Below are 17,867 nucleotides of genomic sequence, written 5' to 3'. Positions count from 1 at the left end.
GTCCTAGATCCCACCTCCCGCAACCAGCGATTCTCCCCTTCCACCCTCAAAACCGACAAAAAAAAGTATACTATCACGAGACCCGTTGTGAAATACTATGATTCATCGACAGAAAATTGTCCTAAAAAAATCCACGACGGTTAACCTACGAAGAAAGACCTACGCCCCGACCGCCGCCCGCGGGTCGCCCGCTCCCTCGCGCCCCTGTTGCTCCCTCCTCGACCCCGATCTGGATCGAGGGGACGAGGAGCTCCTGCCTCCCCGACGGCCGGCCTCCTCCTCGCCCCGCTGCTGCGTCCGGCGCCGCCACGGCCTCTGGAGCCAGGGAAGCCATGGCCTGAGCTCGGCCTCGAGGTCCCCGCCGCTGTCTCCTGCAGCTTCTGCCCCGCCGCCTCACCGCCCAAGCTCGCCGTCGCACCAACCTCGGCGGCGCGCCGCCGCCGGCTCTGGTCGCCTCCACCTCCGCTCCAGTGCTTAAGGATGGAGGAGAACGGCCTGGAGTTCGTGCTCGATCTGGTGGTCAGGTAAGCTCTTTTTGTCCGCCACCCCTCTATTGATTTTTACAAACCTTTCCTTGAAATCCGGCGCCCGCAGGTTCCCACTTCGGCAAGAGTTCGCCGATGACCTTAAGCACTCCGATCCGGTGCCACTAAGGCTGCCACCCAGGGGGAGGCTGGCGCTCTTGGCACGGAGGATTCAATTGGTGAATCTGCGGAAGTTGGATTCGGTATTAGATATGGGGAAAGCCGACTAAATGCAGAAGATAGAGTGCAGTTGTTCACTAAGTTCTGTGGTACGAGATACTATATGTGGGTTTCTTTTTTTTTTTGCAGTTTTGGTTTGGAAAAAGGCATCATGGAGTGAGCTGATGTGCCATCACTTTTTTTTGAATTTTTTCAGGGAAAGCCTAAGGCTGAGAAAAGCCGACCATGCATGTACGAGTGTCCCGCGCTGATCAGGTTGCTACATGCAGCTAATAAATAGTTGGTTCATAACTAAGCACATAAAGAATCACAACCATTTGATGTTCGTTACACTCAGGGAGAAGGTTCATTGGCACATAGACTTCTGTGTTAACAGGGCGACAACGTCAAGGATGGCATCTGCGAGAACTCTTTTGTGTTAGATAAATTGATGATTATGTCTAGATCTCCGGGGGCAGACACTATCATACTGAAGCTCAGCCGGACCACGACTGTCAACAGGGTCACCGTATTCTTTGAGGAACACAAACAATCCAGGTATGCATTGCTAACTTTTCTGAACTTTTACATGCTTCAGGCTCACTCCTTGACAACACTTAGCTATCATAAGGATGAGGACGGAGCACAACTCTCTCAATTCCCAAAATGAGGTGGACAACGCTTAGCTTACATGTTCTTTGAGGACGGAGGAAGTTTCGCCTTAAACACAACTTTTATCTGCTCTGAAAGAGTTACATATTTTGAAGTTTTTGCAACTCAGCCTGAAAGAGTTGGGTAACCAAACTCAAAATGAGGTGGACAGTGCTCAGCGTGCAGTCACATTGAGTATTAGTTTCATGGGTTAATTTAGCACTGCGTATTATTAATTGTGTTTCTATTTTTGTTTCTCTCCAGCAAGCATGACAATAACAAGTTTATATCCATCAGTTTCTTAGTACCCTGTTGGTTTCAGTATTAAATGGCCACAACACTTTCCTATTTTGTTTGAGTTTTCATGTGCTACTCTATTAGGAATAACAACTAAAAACAATGAACGTTTGATTTGATTTCCTTCCCAACACAAGCAACAAATCTATAATACCTAAATAGTTCATCCCCACTATCTTATTTCTCTTAACATGCAAACTATCCACATCACTAATAACATGCAACCATCCATCTTACTACACCTCAGCAGTCTAGCCACATCATCAGCTATAGTGCTACATGAGCAACTTTTTCCCGTGCATGAAGTCAGATCGTGCCTTCCGTTGCCAGCGTGTAAATTGAGCCCTTTCTTTTCATCTTCAGGTGGTAAACTATGCAACCCATCGACTCCTCTCTCTCTCTCTCTCTTTAATAAAATAGAAAAAAACGATTGAACCCTCAACCGGTCGAGCCCTTATCTTTTCCCTTATATATTCGTGCGGCACACACGCGAGGGCAAGCAAACGCCTCCAGCCGCGAGTGAGTGTCATCAACGATCGCGCTGCCTGGCCGGGCGTTCCGGTGACGGGAGGGATTCAATTCCCGCATGTTATCTCTGATGCATATGTGCAGGTATATAGCCAAGGTGGATAATACACATGTGGCTTCTCCTGCACAACGTCGGTCCGGCTCTCCTCCATGGCACTCCGGGATTTTCTCGGGCGTGCCTCCCCTTACCGGTGCAGTGCCCTGGTCCTCCCCTTCCTTCTATGTTTCTATTCCGGCCAAGGTCGATCCGGCGTCGTTCCTCCACCAGTCCTCTACCCCGCCCTAGCCAGCTGAAGCCTCTCCGTGCGTCCATACCGACGTCGCCTACCTCCCCCGGTCATCTGTACCAGCCAAGGCGGCCACACAACCAATCCCAGCCAAGCAGGCAGCACAACTAGCAGAAACCATATCGGAAGTAGCGCTCCTCCTATAGACGTTTCTGCTACACACTCTAGCTAAGTTGTGGAATTTTTTCCTTTGCAATTTTGAGATACTGAAGTGTTGCACAATGAAGTGTCCTTCATGCGTAATCAAGATCTGATCGTGCATAAGAAGATTGGTTCATTAATGACAAGTTTCTTTCCGATTCTTATAGTCCCTATATTCCTCTTTGACATAGGATGTAGATCCATCATCTTTATTTTCTGTTTTTTATGGCTCTATGCAGCTCAATCTCTTGATGAGCCTCAGCCCTCACACCATCAGCAATCCGACAAACCTTACTTCTACTACCCCACGGAGGTAAGCACTGAGATTTCTTCTTGCCCCATTCCTCATTCTTCCGCAGAGATTAACACTATACTTTGTATGATGAGATGATCCTTTCAAGAATTTTACGGTTAATATAGTCACTTTGTGATTATCTCTATTCTGTAATCTAGATGTTCTAGCAATTACCATGGTTTGCTCCTTTATGCCTACAGGTATACAAAACATTCTAGGCATTCTTTTATATTTTACCCAAATCATTATGATCTCACACAACATTGATGGCCGACAACCTTCTCTGCTTTTGAATTGGTATGAATGATGAAAATTTTAATTTCCAAATACGTAGTGCATTTAACATCGCTTTGGTTATATCATCATCGAATATAGTCACAGGCCCGAGAGAAGACATAAGAAGTGGGCGGCTTAAATATGGATGGCATAAAAGTTAGCATATGTAGTGTGTGTTTCTGACAAATTTTCGTTCCTGTCAATTTTTCATTGAATTTGTAAGTACGTGCTAAAAATCGTATAGAAATGATTCAGCCTTCAATACCTTTTAAACTATGATAACTTATCCATGCATCCAAGTGAGATAGACAAACTGACTCCTAATGAAAAGGGAACTGAGACCTTACATGAGTGGCCCAGTTATATAAAGAAAAATGAAACATCAAGGTATACATTGCTGTCTGGGCATTCTCTTATAATATTCCCATATCAATATGATCTCACACCCCTTTGATTAGGATCGCACATATGACATATGACTGACAGGTTAAGATTTATTTTCTCGACTCCTGAATCGACCTAATGTTTATCATTGCAAAACTTCAGTCACTTTTAGGATGACACTTGACTTATCCACCAGAGTAATTCCATGGATTATATATTTCTATTCGGAGTCCATTGCCAGCCTGAAATTCCACCGACACTGCTACGTTCAGGGAATAACAGCATGAGAAAAACTAAGTGCAACCATACTATACAAAACTGTACAGATGGGAGATGCTCCCTCAATCCATCCTTACCGTTTATACTATGATAATCCAATTATACACTTTGGTTTTTCTGAAATGAGTCTGGCATATGCATGCATGGGTATAGACCCACCATGCATTCTATTATGATACTTATATGTAATGGATATTTTGAAACTATACAACATACTTACGTACAGTAAATTATATTATTTTCGATTCCAGTTTGTCATTTCATTACCAATGTTCATATTCCTACAAAAGGAAAAAAATAAGTCTCACTTAAATATTTTGCAACCAATTCCCGCGGCAACGCGCGGGGTATCATCTAGTATAATAAATGTCTCGCATCCTTGACTCCAGCAAAAAATTCATTGACTGACATAATGGATCTGTCTATTAATCAAGATTGTATTACTAAACCTACAGATTGATTATTTTTAGTTATGCAGCACACAGTATTCTCCCCAGTTCTGCTCGATTGGATTGTCAGTTCATGTACTCTGGTAAATCATTATGGAAACTTTGATTATAAGAAACTAATTTGTGTTCCTGTGGGTTTGTCTATGCTCCTTTGTCGTTGATGCGCCTATGTTACTGTAATTATTTAGTTCCTCCGCTTCTAGGATGATCTCGGGTTTAGTAGTGATATAAAAAATTGTACATTTCTGTGTTTCCTCTGCTATTGTGTTGTTTCATCACTTTCTGCTCCTTATGGGCTGCCACTCTTTGACACCCTTTTTGTGCTCAAACATTTTTCGATGTCCCTTGCAGGATCCAAATGAGCTTGGTTACGTACTAAATTATTGTTGAGGATCTCAGGTAATCGTTGCAGTTGAAGATTACGCCCCTGATCATCATTCTCATTTTCAAACTTGCCATTTATCAGAGGTGATTTCTCTTGCCCCTTTCATCGGTTAATTCCGTTTGTTTGGTGGACTGATTCACCACTTGAGTGGATCACTGAGGACTTCTACAATGGGCTGTGTTCTTCTTACATATGTAGGATTTGGATGGGGTGCATTCATGCATTATATTGGAGCAAGGACCTGCCGAGGAGGGGGATACCATGGGGAGGCGAACCTGGTAAAATAGGGGTGGAAAGTATACTATAGGTATGTTAGCCGTGGCAAGGAATTGGTGGATTGTTTTCCATTCAGTTGTGTTCAACACTGAAAAATGGTATATCATTTTTTGTCCTTTCCAAATTAAAATATCAATCCGTTATTTTTTTGTCATTCACAAATTAAATTATCAGTGTAGAAGTCTATTTGAGCATTCATTTCCTATCCTTTTATAAACTAGAAGGCCACGCTAGGTTTCTTAGTGTAGTATTTGGAATGTTTGACCCTGAACTGGTCCTCTGTTCCAACTAACGAAAAAATGACCCTTTGTTGTGATTTTATTTTTTGTATGTAAAATGATATTTGTAAAATTTTGTATTCGGTCTGCCATTTGCCAGTGAATTAGGGCTGCATTTTAGATTAGAACCATGAAGTAACTATGATGTGCACCGCTTGAAACCAAAGTGAGTCTAATGAAAGACGGGCATTTGATCATGTTCTATTTAATTATCGTTTCGTTCGTTTCGTCGTTCCATCCCTCCCTGAACTAACCTTACCCACAACTCTTACCTTTTCATTTCATTTTATCAAGGAAAGACTGTGGGGTTTGTGTATCCTTATCCAGGACATTGTGAAGGCTTCTGATGCAGTTTACAAGAAGCAATTGGTGAGCTAATTCAGAGGTTAGGCAACGCTTGTCATGATTTTTTATTTCTGAAGCCACATTAGCAAGCATCATAAATATAACTAAATGTTTGCTGGCTTCCATAATTGCCTACATCAATGTAATCTTCCACACTGAAAACACTCATTTGAGATTTGCAAGAAGCCTGGATACTACTTACTGTTGATGCATTAACATTGCATCCTTCAGAATTAGCAAGCAGGGCATAATGTTAGGTGTCTGTTTGCGGAATTACTGAAAATAATTGGTCTATTTAATCCATGAGAAATAGGAAGATTCTTGTAAACTGCAGTGTGCTACTTGCTATACTGGCTAAGCTACATGAGTTACTCTTTAGCGACATTTCATATCGGCAGTGTGCTACTTGCTATACTGGCTAAGCTTAATTTTCTTCTTCCTGTGAACATGTAGATAAGTGAAATGATAATAAGAAGGTTAAATAATGTTGTTCAATCTTTCCGTCAAGCAACCCGTGGGCGCCACCGTTCCTTCCTGAAGGGCATCGGGTATTCCCCTTCCCCATGCCCGTCCGCGTACCGGGGGAAACCCTAGGACTTGTCCGGGCAGTAGCGTCATTGTTGTCGTGTTCCTTCTTAAAGGTATTGCTTGGCATGCGGAGGTTCAAGGTGCTAGGAGCGAGGTGGTAAATCTCCGGTGGGCGCAACGGTTGCGGGTCATCATCATTTTCGTCGATCCGACGTTGTCGACATTATTTTCTCTCTTCTTTCTCTTTTTTTTCTTTTGGACGTGCTTGTGCTGTTTGCCCCAGCATTGGACTCTTGGTTGTATTGGGTTGTTGCTATATCTATATAGCGGGGCGAAAGCCTATTTCGTAAGATTCTTTCATGAATTCAAGACTTGGCAAACCACTCCCATTACAAGGTTCCATAACACATGCTGGATTTGTATGTCAAGATATCTGAAGGGCAAAAACTTAGTACATTTATTCTGTTTTTTTAATAAATCTCCCTCTTGGAATGAGCTACAACTACTAACGAGTTATTATTCTCATATCTGTAAGAACACATTTCTATATATGGCTTCTATTACGGCGACTTGATTGAGTACCAGCGAATTACCTTCAAAATGATTAAAGGAATGCGAAGATGGGCCCTCTTGAGTTTTGACCACGCCTAATAATACTTATGAATTATGGCTACTCTCCATGCAGTTTGGTACGGTTATTTCACCAACTAGCCCACTACTATGTGCTGGAAGTTATATTGTTACTTAATAGAGGCTACCCATTCTAAACTTATTCTCTTTGACTGTGTTGTCAGATTAGTACATCCAATGGAACCTGACATTAATAATAAATTCCCTACAATGACAGTGTGCTTTATATGAAAAGGGTTGAATATAATTACCAAAGTTTGATGGACGTTACGTGGCATGCCAGTCATGCATATGGAGCACAAATGCAAATGTTCGTATTGTATTGACGATGCTCCCTTTTGAAATTAACATGCTTTGCCAATTATTTTGGACATGATGTATTAGCTTATTATTTGTCAGCCTATAGGTTTTATGTGAGTGAAAACTAAATATCACAGTTCTCAGACTGTTCTTGCCAACCCCTCCATATCAACTAGGTATGCAATGCATTATACTCCCTCCGTTCCTAAATATTTGTCTTTTTAGAGATTTCAACAAGTGACTACATACGGAGCAAAATAAGTGAATCTACACTCTAAAATATGTGTATATACATCCGTATGTGGTAGTCCATTTGAAATCTCTAAAAAGATAAATATTTAGGAACTGAGGGAGTATAAGATTATTTTTGTTGTTTTTCCTTGTCTGTATTTTTAATTATGGTTATTACTTTCTGGAATAATCAACAGTTTAATCTATACTATTAAAGGGGAGCATGTAGGTCGTTTTGTTTCTGGGAGGGTGAGGCGCAGCCTCGCGAATGAGTGGAGAAGACTGTGCTCTGGGCCTCCTCCAAGCCCGCCGGCGACTTGTCGATTTATTGCTCTTCCCTTACAAGGTATGATATTCTTCTTCCCTTCGTATGTGTCCTCTTGCAAACATGCAGTTCTTGATTTGGTTGACGAAAGTAGTTTAGGATTTGACTAATTCTCTTCGAAAATGGATTATATTAGTTTGATTAGGTAAATATCTTCCCTGACAAGATCAGATCAATTTCCCCACCCTGTGATATTTGTTTGATTTCTTGAATTTAGCCAAGCGCCTTTGCCATGTGCCCCTAATTCCCCATCATTCTTTTTGTCACAGCTTGTCAGAAGTTGAAATTCCTTTCGGCATAGATCCCAGCACCTTGGTAATACTTGAATTTGTCCTTGCATCTTCAGTAAATCAAGCACTGGATTCACTAAATCTAGTCAAGAGTTAAAATACTTTGTTTTTATATTTTTCAGTGAGATTTCTTAGCTGCTCGATCGCCTGATTTTATGTACTTTTTTTCAATAATATGAAACAATCTTTTTTATAACTTATTATAACCGTGATTGGGAGTATCCTGCCCCTGCGTATGTACTCTTAGTGATCCTGTAGGGTTGGGATGTTATGTTTCCTATGTCTTTTGCTGCAGTATTTCCTAATGGTAACATGTATGGTTCCAAATGCCTAATTTCATATGTAATAGTTTTCCACACAATTGTGTAACGCAATCAAGTTTCTGGTTGCAGCATCTTGGAACATTAATTTTAAGGAACAAAATCCTCCATGTTTTGTCTTTAACTAATGGATAATAACAATGGAAATGCTCCGTTAGACGACCCATCATTTGATAGATAGCACCTGCATAAAAAGGCGTCCAGGTGTTATCTAGAATCCTAGATAGAAACTGCATAAAAAGGCGTTCAGGTGTTATCTATCGTTTGTAATGGAGTGCATGATAAAGTTGTTCTATATTTTTAAACAACTTCCTTTTATTTTGTGTATCAGCTGAGTTAGTCTACGTCGTTGAATTGCATTTTTTATCTAAATATACATTGCAAGTAAAGTAAAGTTCAATTTTCTGCACATGAAATCTGACATGTATTATGTTATATATGCACCAAGTAATTTTTTTAAAGCCCGTGGCAACGCACGGGCGTTATACTAGTAATATCTAAGTACTCAAGTCATGGCTGTCTCATTTCAGGTTCAAAGATGAAATGACGAACATCCCTATTGCTGGTATCGAAGCCATCTTCGCAAGTAATGACCTACATGTGGAAGGTGAAAGTTGCATATGTGAATTCTCGCTTACTTCCATTTTTGTGCTTAAGTCATACTTTGCGACACTGCAGGAGGTCCTAACATGCATCGATAATGACATAAACCATGAGCAACTAACAAAGCGTGTCTTCGAGGTACTTCTATACAAAGCTTACCCAGGATGCCAGCAAAGTCCTCTTGCAGCCGATGCGGCAAACCGTTGGCAATTTGCCGATCGGGCTTACGAGTTAAAACTTCTAAAAGTGGTTGCATTTGATCGACCTTCCCCACAGGTTATAGTTTACTTGGATCTAAAGCGTGAGGAGTGCTCCAGACTCTTCCCGTCAGGATGGATATTCTCGCACTCATACTTTCTTGCAGGGCAGGAATTTCGTGTTGTGGCAGGTCGTGTGCTGGATGAGGAAAGTAACTTTTATAGTTTTGGCCTCTACGTTGAGCTCCACTGGATGCCGGGGTGCTCAAAGTGCGTCACATTGGACTGTGAGTTGGCTGCAAGGAGAAATCCTTCAGGGAAATTTGTTAGCCAGGTTAATAAGAAACTCGCCTTTCATGGTGATGCGTCACTTGGATGGGGCAATATCTTTGAGATGCCATGGTCAAGGTTCATTGCTAATAACAACCTCTTCATTGATGGTGTGCTGCATCTGAGAGCTGATTTGACGGTGGTCGTTCAACTGTTGCCAATGACAACCTCTTCATCAACGATTCAATGGCGCGCTGCATCTGAGAGCTGATTTCAGGGTGGTGCTGGGGCAGCCAAAACTACAAACTTAATGATTGTTTGGATATCGGTTCAATGGGATTTCAGTTGTTGGCTGGGCATGTCGGCAGCATGGAGTTCTTTTTAGTCGATCATATGCTTGTGCGGTCTCATTTTAGTTATTTTGGTGTCTGTTCTGGAAAACTTGGCTTGCCTGAATGATGTGAGGAGGCTCTTACTCGCAATGAGAAAGTCGGATACTCTTGTGATGCATTGGCACATTTTATCTGAACATATTTATTTCTTTGCAAAGGGTGAAAGTTCATCATTTTAGTTCTGGATTCACCATAACCATCTTCCCTACATGTGTATGTGTTATTTTTTGCTTTTGTAAAGTGGATTCGCCATCGGCGGCTCGGTTTCGACGATGAAGCCAGCAACTTGCTTCCTAGGATTATTGTGCACCGATGTTTCTGTATGTGTCGATGAATAAATATGTGTTTGATTCAAACTCAAATGGTGATAGACTAACGATTGTTTGGATAAGTCGTGGACTGATAAGTCTGGCTTGCTAACTGCACTTTCCATTGGCTGCTATATATTCGACAGACCGACGCGGATCAGTGAATCCTGAGCTAGCAGATGTACATCCTCCTGGCGGGCGGCGGCGAGGCTGAACCTCTGTCCTCCAGGAACGGCCGGGCCGAAGAGAGGCATGATCGATGTCGGAGGACACGCCCGAGCATGTCCCGCGCGCTCCCAAGGTAGCGCTCTCCCCACTGGAATTTGGAATTTGTTAACATTTTTAGACGTTAAAAGCAAAAAAATGAAAGACAAAAGGGGAAAATAGGGGTGCCCCACGGCCCCACACATGGGTTGGCCCAAAGCGTGTGCTCGGGAGGAGGAGGGGCCACGTTGGCTCATTGATCGGCCACGTACTGCGGGGAAGAGAAGGTCTCGTATGTGGTGTCATGTTAGAGCATCTCCAACATTACCCATAAAGGCCAACATGGGTTACTCTTCATTTTCTCAGCCCAAAAAATGTCCCTAGCTCCAAGGCTAGCCCCCGGTTATCACCCTGATTTTTTATGCCTTACGGGATCTTTGATCTGTTTTATGCCTTACGGGATCTTTGATCTGCCAATCGATGGTTTATCTTTTTCTCTTTCATGTTCTCTCTTTTCCTTTCTCCATCCCGCCCTTCGAGCTATTGTTGCCCACTGATTGTCATAGTTGGTCAATGCACTCCTAGTGCCATGTACGTGGAGTGCTACAGGCGCTTTGCCGCCAGAGGGCTGTCAGTTGGTAACGCGGTCATGTTGTCGGTGGAGGATGTTGGGTGCCTTTGCGGATGGTCGATGTGGGTTGGAGCACACGGGCTCGTGATGGAGGATGTTAGCGACAACTGGAGATGCAGGGCATGGACACCTGATGTTCATCCTCATCGCAGTCCGCATTGGCTACTCAGGTGGACGCTAGGGAAGATGGAGGGCACGCGATGAAGGCGGCTAGCGACGTTGGAGATGACTGCAGAGGCGCTATGTGGAGGTGGCCGAGGGAGGTGTGTGTGCAAGATAATAGAAAGAGGGCAGGAAGGTCGGCGGGTGGGGCTGTTGCGCATCAAACACTTCTGCCACATCACAACCTATGGATAGGGTTTGGGAATGAGGGGGAGAGTCCTTGCTCCTAGGGGCTTTGAGAAAAATTTCTGGGCCTAGCTAAAAATGGAGGCTTGGACGAGGCCTTTTTTGCGAGAAGGCAATGGCCCCACTTGGGTTTAGTTTTTTTTCCTCTAGCTTCAAAAATTACTTAGGGGTGCGTTAAACATTTTTCGAATCCAAAAGTTATCGCAAAGTACTTCCAAAGATAAAGTCTCTGGGATTGAGTGATAACTAACTAAAAAGTAATTAATTTTAGTGACATGCGTTAAATCAAACTTAAAATTTGAATACTCCCTCTGTTCCTAAATATAAGTCTTTGTGGAGATTAATTTCATTATGGACCACATACGGATGCATGTAGATGCATTTTAGAGTGTAAATTCACTCATTTTGCTTCTTATGTAGTCTATAGTGGAATCTTTACAAACACTTATATTCCGGAACAGAGGGAGGAGCATAAAGAGTACAATAATTGAACGTAGAGGAAATCCATTTAAAAGTTTGTGTATATATTTGTCCAAACAATTTAAGTTCAATTCGCAATCAGATGGCTGGCTATGTTTTTGTGTTTAACAAAGACTGAAGTCCCAAAAAACAGACTGAAGTCCCATTCTGCAAAATTGAAAAGGTTGGCGGCTCCAAGATTTTTTTTCTCGATTCCGATTTTTTTGGGTATGGACCGGGAAAACCGGTTTCCGGAAAATCTCAGAATTTTTAGACTTTTTTCGTCTAAAATTTTCAAACGAGAATTCTAAAATTGTATAACTCAATATAAAGTGTCTGCCCGTGTTATAACACAGCGATGCGCCTATTCCAGTGGCCAGCCCATCTGTTTTACGAGGGAAGCTCGCGGGTTCGAATCACGCTTAAGTTGGCAAAACTGGGGTTCGACCCTGTGACCCCGGAGCTAGGCAAGGGACTCGAACCATCATACTACGAGTAATCTTGTACTCCCTCCGTCCCATAATATATAGTGTCAAAAACACTCTCAACATACGGGTTCTATTTGACATATGTTAGACGTATAAATTCAAAAAATTTGGGCGATATTTGAATTTTTCGTTGGGTAACGGAAGGGCCAGTTTTTGACCGGTTTCCGAAAATCTCGGCCGAGAAAAAAAAAACCCCGGGCGGCTCTCACAAATAGGGAACCACCTAACCTGCCTCGCCTTCTCGAAGAAATCGGCTAGGGCTACGGCCACGGTGTCGCGCCTCCAACCTCCTCTGCCGGCGGCGAGGGTGCCGTCACTGCGGGGGCGCCGGAGGAGGCGGAGATGGGTCTGGACATCTCGCGCGGGGGCGGGCTGCCCAGCTTCAAGTTCGCGTTCAATTCAGAGAACTCTTCCGACCGGGTGCTGCGGCTGGAGGTTGTCGGCTCGTCGCCAGCGACGGCGTCCCCAGAGAACCCCTCCCCGACTTGGCCTTCCACCGCGAGGAGCTCCACGAGGAGGAAGCAGGTCCGTACAGTACAGTGCCTCAATCCTCCCACGCCCTTGGAATTAGACGGATTCATGTGTATGATTCTCTGCTGTTTAGCGCAATTAGGCTATGGATCCGTGTGGAGATCTGTGGCTATTTGCGATTCCTGCTGTTTCTTCACTTCACATAGCTTGACCTTCATTAGGGGTTAACGATTAGGATGATATGATATGAGCCTCACCTATTGTCGTGTGAATTTAAGAATTAATTGTCTGACTATATATATGGATGTTTTCTACAGTCTGGATTAATACCAAATCTTTTCACATGAGGCAATCAACAAATTGTAAACCGTCCATACATCCAACTAGAACACAGCATATTCTTAGTCTCATATTCAGGTGGAGCAGCAATGATGTTCAAAGTTCAAACAATATCAAATTTGACAGTGCTGTCCTTTTTGTGGATTGGTTACCTTGTAACCCTCAGGGTGATTCCTAGTCAAGTCTGTCACAAAGCGTTTGTTTTCTGGAATTATACCGCTTAATTAGATTTTAGAGAAAATCTTTATGTGCTTGGAAATTTATACTTCTTGGGATTTGGTTTGTGTAAGATTATTTATAAAATTATTTTCCCTAACAAAAGTTGTATTGACGAAACAAACAGGAAGAATGCTTTATTTTCAAATATGTTATTCACTTAACGGATGTATATTTGGAAGGATGAGCAAGTTAATTTATATCCCTCATTTTGTGAAAAAAATTGATTCTATGAGCAACTTTGATACGCCATATACTCCCTCCGTCCCAAAATTCTTGTCTTAGATGTATCTAACACTAAAACGTAACTAGATGCATCCGCATTTAGACAAATATAAGACACGAATTTTGGGACGGAGGTAATATATTTGAAGAGAATGTGTGGAGGGGTGGGTTCTACTCTATAGCTCTTCACAACCTTGTTCCCTATTTGAGATTTTACTATTTCTTCACTTCACCTCACCTGTTGTTGTGTGAATTTAAGAATTGACTAACTATGGAGTCTTCTAGTCTGGATTAATATCCAATCTGTTCAGATGAAGCAATCAATAAATATATCCAACTAGAATACGGCAAATTGAGAGTCACATATTTAGGTGGAGCAGTTATGATGTTGAAACAATATTGAACCATTCAAATTGATAGTGCTGCCCCCTTTTGAGGATTGGTTAACATAAGCGTTTGTTTTCTGGAAATATATCACTTATTAGATTTTAGAGAAAATATTTATGTGCTCTTGGCATTCGGTTTGTGTAAGGTTACATTAGCATGCCAGATTATTCATAAAAGTAATTTTCCTGAGAAAAGTTATACCGACGAAACAAAAAGGAAGGACGTGTTCTTGTCAATCTGTTATTCATTTAATGGGTGCATATTTGGAAGGTTGAGGAAGTTGATTTATATTCCTTATTTTGTAAAAACTTTGATTTTACGAGCAACTGTGAAACGCCATATATATTTGGAGAGAAAGCATGGAGGGACGGGTTCCTACTCTAGATCTCTTCACAACCTTGTTCCCTGTTCATCATTTAAAGTCAAGCAGTAGTCTGTCTCATTTATTGAAACATTTAATGTTACTAGATATTAGCCTGCTTAATCATCGTTTAGTTTAATGTAGTATTAACGCCTGTGATGTACAGGTATAGCTGTTATTACTGATACAGTCTGATGATCAACTGGGTAACCCTTGCAGGTTGTGTGTTTCTCCACACGTGCAACATACTAGTTACATGCCAATGATGGCAAGATATCCACCAACTCTTAGTTAAACCTGTGTTCCTGTTTGTTGCTTGAACTTGATTCTGCCAATAGACGTTTGCGTGGTATAAAATACTGACTAACTATATAACAATATTACACTTTGATTGTCTGTTATTTTGTACTTGGACACCATTATACGGTATATTAATAGGATCCTTGGGATGACATTTACTATTACTTTACTCGGGAAGCAGCGAGCATGCTCAGATATCTTGATGCAGCTAAATGAATTTGAATATTCATGATGTTTTATTAATCAATTTACCAAATTTCTGATGGTTGAGTCAACGAATATGCACACATAGAAGAACAGAGTGTTCCTATTATCTCAACAGAAGAATCTCTCTACTGGTTTAGTTTATGCCTATTACTCCATTTCCCTCAGTTTGCCCTTAATATCTCTCTGATCTTTGTATTCTTTCTGTGATGAACACATAGAAAAAGTATTGACTCTTCTTGGACCATTTTGTCCGCGCCAGTTTTACGAGTGAAGACCAGTTACATCAATTCGGTGGTTTTCGCTGCAAATAGTCCATTCTTTCTTAAGGTAATTTTCATAACCTTTTGAGATTCATTTCTTCTTTGGTCAGTTTTCATGTTCCCTAATATGCTTTATTCTCCCTAGCTTTTCACAAATGGCATGAAAGAGTCTGATCAGAGGCATCTAACACTCTGAGTTACTGATTCGGGTAAACAGGTAACATCCTTTCCTTTTTATCCCAGTTTTCTATGGTGACACCGTTATTATTCTGTAGTCTGTACCCACTATTTTTTTTAATATAAAACATCGAATATTTGTGGTATTACAGGGATTCTGTCTCCGAGTTTCTGTCAGCCCTTCCTTTTTCTTTTTCGTAATGAAATGGTTAAGTCTCTTCTCAGTTTTCACCGTCGTCTTTAACTACCAAATGGGTATTTTGTCCACGATTAATCTTCTGCATGGATAGCTTTCCTGAATAAAGGAGGTCTACTGTTGTAATTTACGCACAAAGAATCTTCCATTTAGTTCTTTCTTATTGAACTGTTATCATAAACCCTTATGCCTCATTATTTCATTCTACTAGGAACGGAGGAAACTGTCATGATGGAGATTTTGAGATTTATGTACACTGCAAAGCTATCAACAACTGAGCACAATCTTCTGATCGACATCTTGATGGCCGCTGATAAACTGGAGGTTCTTGCCTGCATGTGGCATTGTAACCAGTTACTCAAAAACTTGCCTATGACCAGAGAGTTGGCATTGCTCTACCTAGATTACCCATGCTCCAGTTCAGTGGCTGCTGAAATTCGGCATCTGACGGATGCAGCCAAGGAATTCCTCGCCGGCAAATACAAGGTTTTGGCCAAGTGAGTGATCACTATCTGACGGAGCTACCTTTTTTATTTTCCAAGAAAGCATTAGACATCTTCCTCAAAAAGAAAAAAAAGTGTAGACATTTTTGTCACAAAATCATGCATGAAGTGTCTACTGATGGAATGATTTGTTTCGTTCCAGGTTCTCTGATGAATTGATGGACATGCCTCTTGCTGGGATTGAAGCCATGATTGAAGATACCGTATATAGCTTCTTGCTTGAGTAGGCGTGCATGCAATACCCAGAAAGGCATAAGCTATGGAGCTCTCGTTTACTTCCGCTGGTACGCTTCAGTCATATGACTTGGAGCAAACTCCACGAAATCCTGACATGCAGTGATGATGCTGTGCACAGTGAGCAAACAAAGAAGCTTATTACTGATTTACTCCTGCACAAAGCTTACCCAGCACATGAGCAAGGCACTATTGAGGCAGACACAACAACCCGTTGGCAAGTTCCACAGCGAGCTTACAGGCTTAAACCAATCAAAGTGGCTGAATTTTACTAGCCCTGCCCACAGGTCATCGTTTACTTGGATCTAACACATGAGGAATGCTCCCGACTCTTCCCAACCGGAAACATTTTGCACACTTGTTCCATCTTGCTGGACAAAGATTTCTTTCTCATAACAAATTGTCAAATGGATACAGCTTTGGCCTCTTTATAGAAACAATTGAGATGCCAAAGGGCCCATCATGTTTGACAGTAGACTTTGAGTTAGCTGCAAGGACAAGATCGTCAGGGAAATTCGTGCTCAGGTTCGAGGACAAGCATACAGGTGATGATTGGATGTTGGGATGTGGTGACCTTTCTGAGGTTCCATGGTCGACGTTCATTGCCAATGATAATCTCTTCATCGATGGTGTGCTGTATCTGAGAGCTGACTTGAAGGTGGCGCAGAAGGGATTACAGACTTGATGATATCTTGCTCAGCAAAGTTGGGTTGATAGCTGTGGAAGGTGAAAGTTGCATATTTAAAATAGAAACAAAAATTAATCAAGTTGTCTCTTCGAGAGGAAAACAACTTTATTAAGCAACAAAATCCAAAAAAACTTTATTCGTTAACAAACAATCAGGCTTTGAAGCATCCCAGAAGGAGTGCATTGTGATTTTTATTAGGTCCATGTGGTCTTTTGCATTATAAACCAGAACGCGTGCCCGTAATTTTGCACTTCCTACTTCCGAGGGTCCTATTTGGAAAGTCTGGTACCGCTGACCTCGCCTTCCCGAAGAAGCTTCGGCGGCTAGGTTACGCCCGCCGCCGCCGCCCCGCGTTTCGTCCCTCTCTCCCACACATGGCGGAGGGCATGAGCGCCGTTGAAGATTCAGCGACGGCGGCGGGGGCGGCAGCGGAGATGGAGCTGGACTACTCGCAAGGCGGCGTGCTGCCCAGCTTTGACTTCGCGTTTGATTCGGTCAACTTCTCCGACCGGAATCTGCGTATAGAGATCGTCGCCGGTGACCACGTGCTGGGTTCCGGTGGACACGTCGGCGGAGGATCCACTACCGACCAGGCGCGCCGCGGCAAGGAGAAAGGTGAGTAGTGTACAGTGCCTGATGTAGCTGTTATTAACAGATTAGAATACATCAGCTATTTTGGATGTAGCAGTGGTGTTCAAATAATATCAGTCCGTCGCCGGATTAGCCCCCAAAAATTTAAATAAACTTCAATCACTTGTAATTGAGATTGACCACTGGACAACAAAGGGGCGCAACTACTCAGCTTAGAATTTTTGGAAAGGTGCTACCAGTACCTGAAGGAATATTTGTTGTCCTTTGTGCATTTCAAACTTCTAATCTTCATGTCATATTTCTTGGTCAAGTTTGTCACAAAGCCCTTTCCAAAGGAATTGCCTAGGTAGTCTTTTAACAATTATTTATTTGTGGGAAAAATTCGGAGATCTTGGAATAAGCTTGTTTTGAGTGAGATTACATTGAGGCATTGACATGTCAGATCATCAAAAAAGGAAAAATGTGCAGTCACTGCAATAAATCTTCCAACTGTTATATTTCTTAATGTAGCAACAGAGCAAATAGGAATAACATATTGTTAGCAAGTGTGCTCTTCATTTTAGTTCAACATTAGTCTGCATTCTCTTTTTTTCTCTTTTTTGAGGTAACATATGTATTTGGACCGAAGAAGAAA

General features: G+C 42.1%; 1 long non-coding RNA gene and 2 pseudogenes across 2 annotated transcripts; all 3 read left to right on the top strand.

Moving 5' to 3' along the window:
- Window positions 1-9,818, top strand: part of LOC125552987 — an 82,846-nt pseudogene extending 73,028 nt beyond the window's left edge.
- On the top strand, window positions 117-2,820 carry LOC125552989. 2 transcript variants are annotated; one of them, XR_007303873.1, is made up of 5 exons: window positions 117-524; window positions 595-793; window positions 901-959; window positions 1,042-1,241; window positions 1,315-2,820. It is a non-coding gene; the product is annotated as an uncharacterized LOC125552989 (long non-coding RNA). The 2 variants fall into 2 exon arrangements; XR_007303874.1 differs by having other exon boundaries at window positions 1,305-2,820.
- Window positions 9,819-12,327: 2,509 nt separating the features above from the next.
- On the top strand, window positions 12,328-17,254 carry LOC125552984 (annotated as a pseudogene).
- Window positions 17,255-17,867: the final 613 nt, after the last annotated feature.

This window comes from Triticum urartu, chromosome 4 (assembly GCF_003073215.2).
Source record: "Triticum urartu cultivar G1812 chromosome 4, Tu2.1, whole genome shotgun sequence".
Taxonomy (NCBI): domain Eukaryota; kingdom Viridiplantae; phylum Streptophyta; class Magnoliopsida; order Poales; family Poaceae; genus Triticum; species Triticum urartu.
Note: the sequence above shows the minus strand (reverse complement) of the source record. Positions and strands in the feature narration are given on the sequence as shown.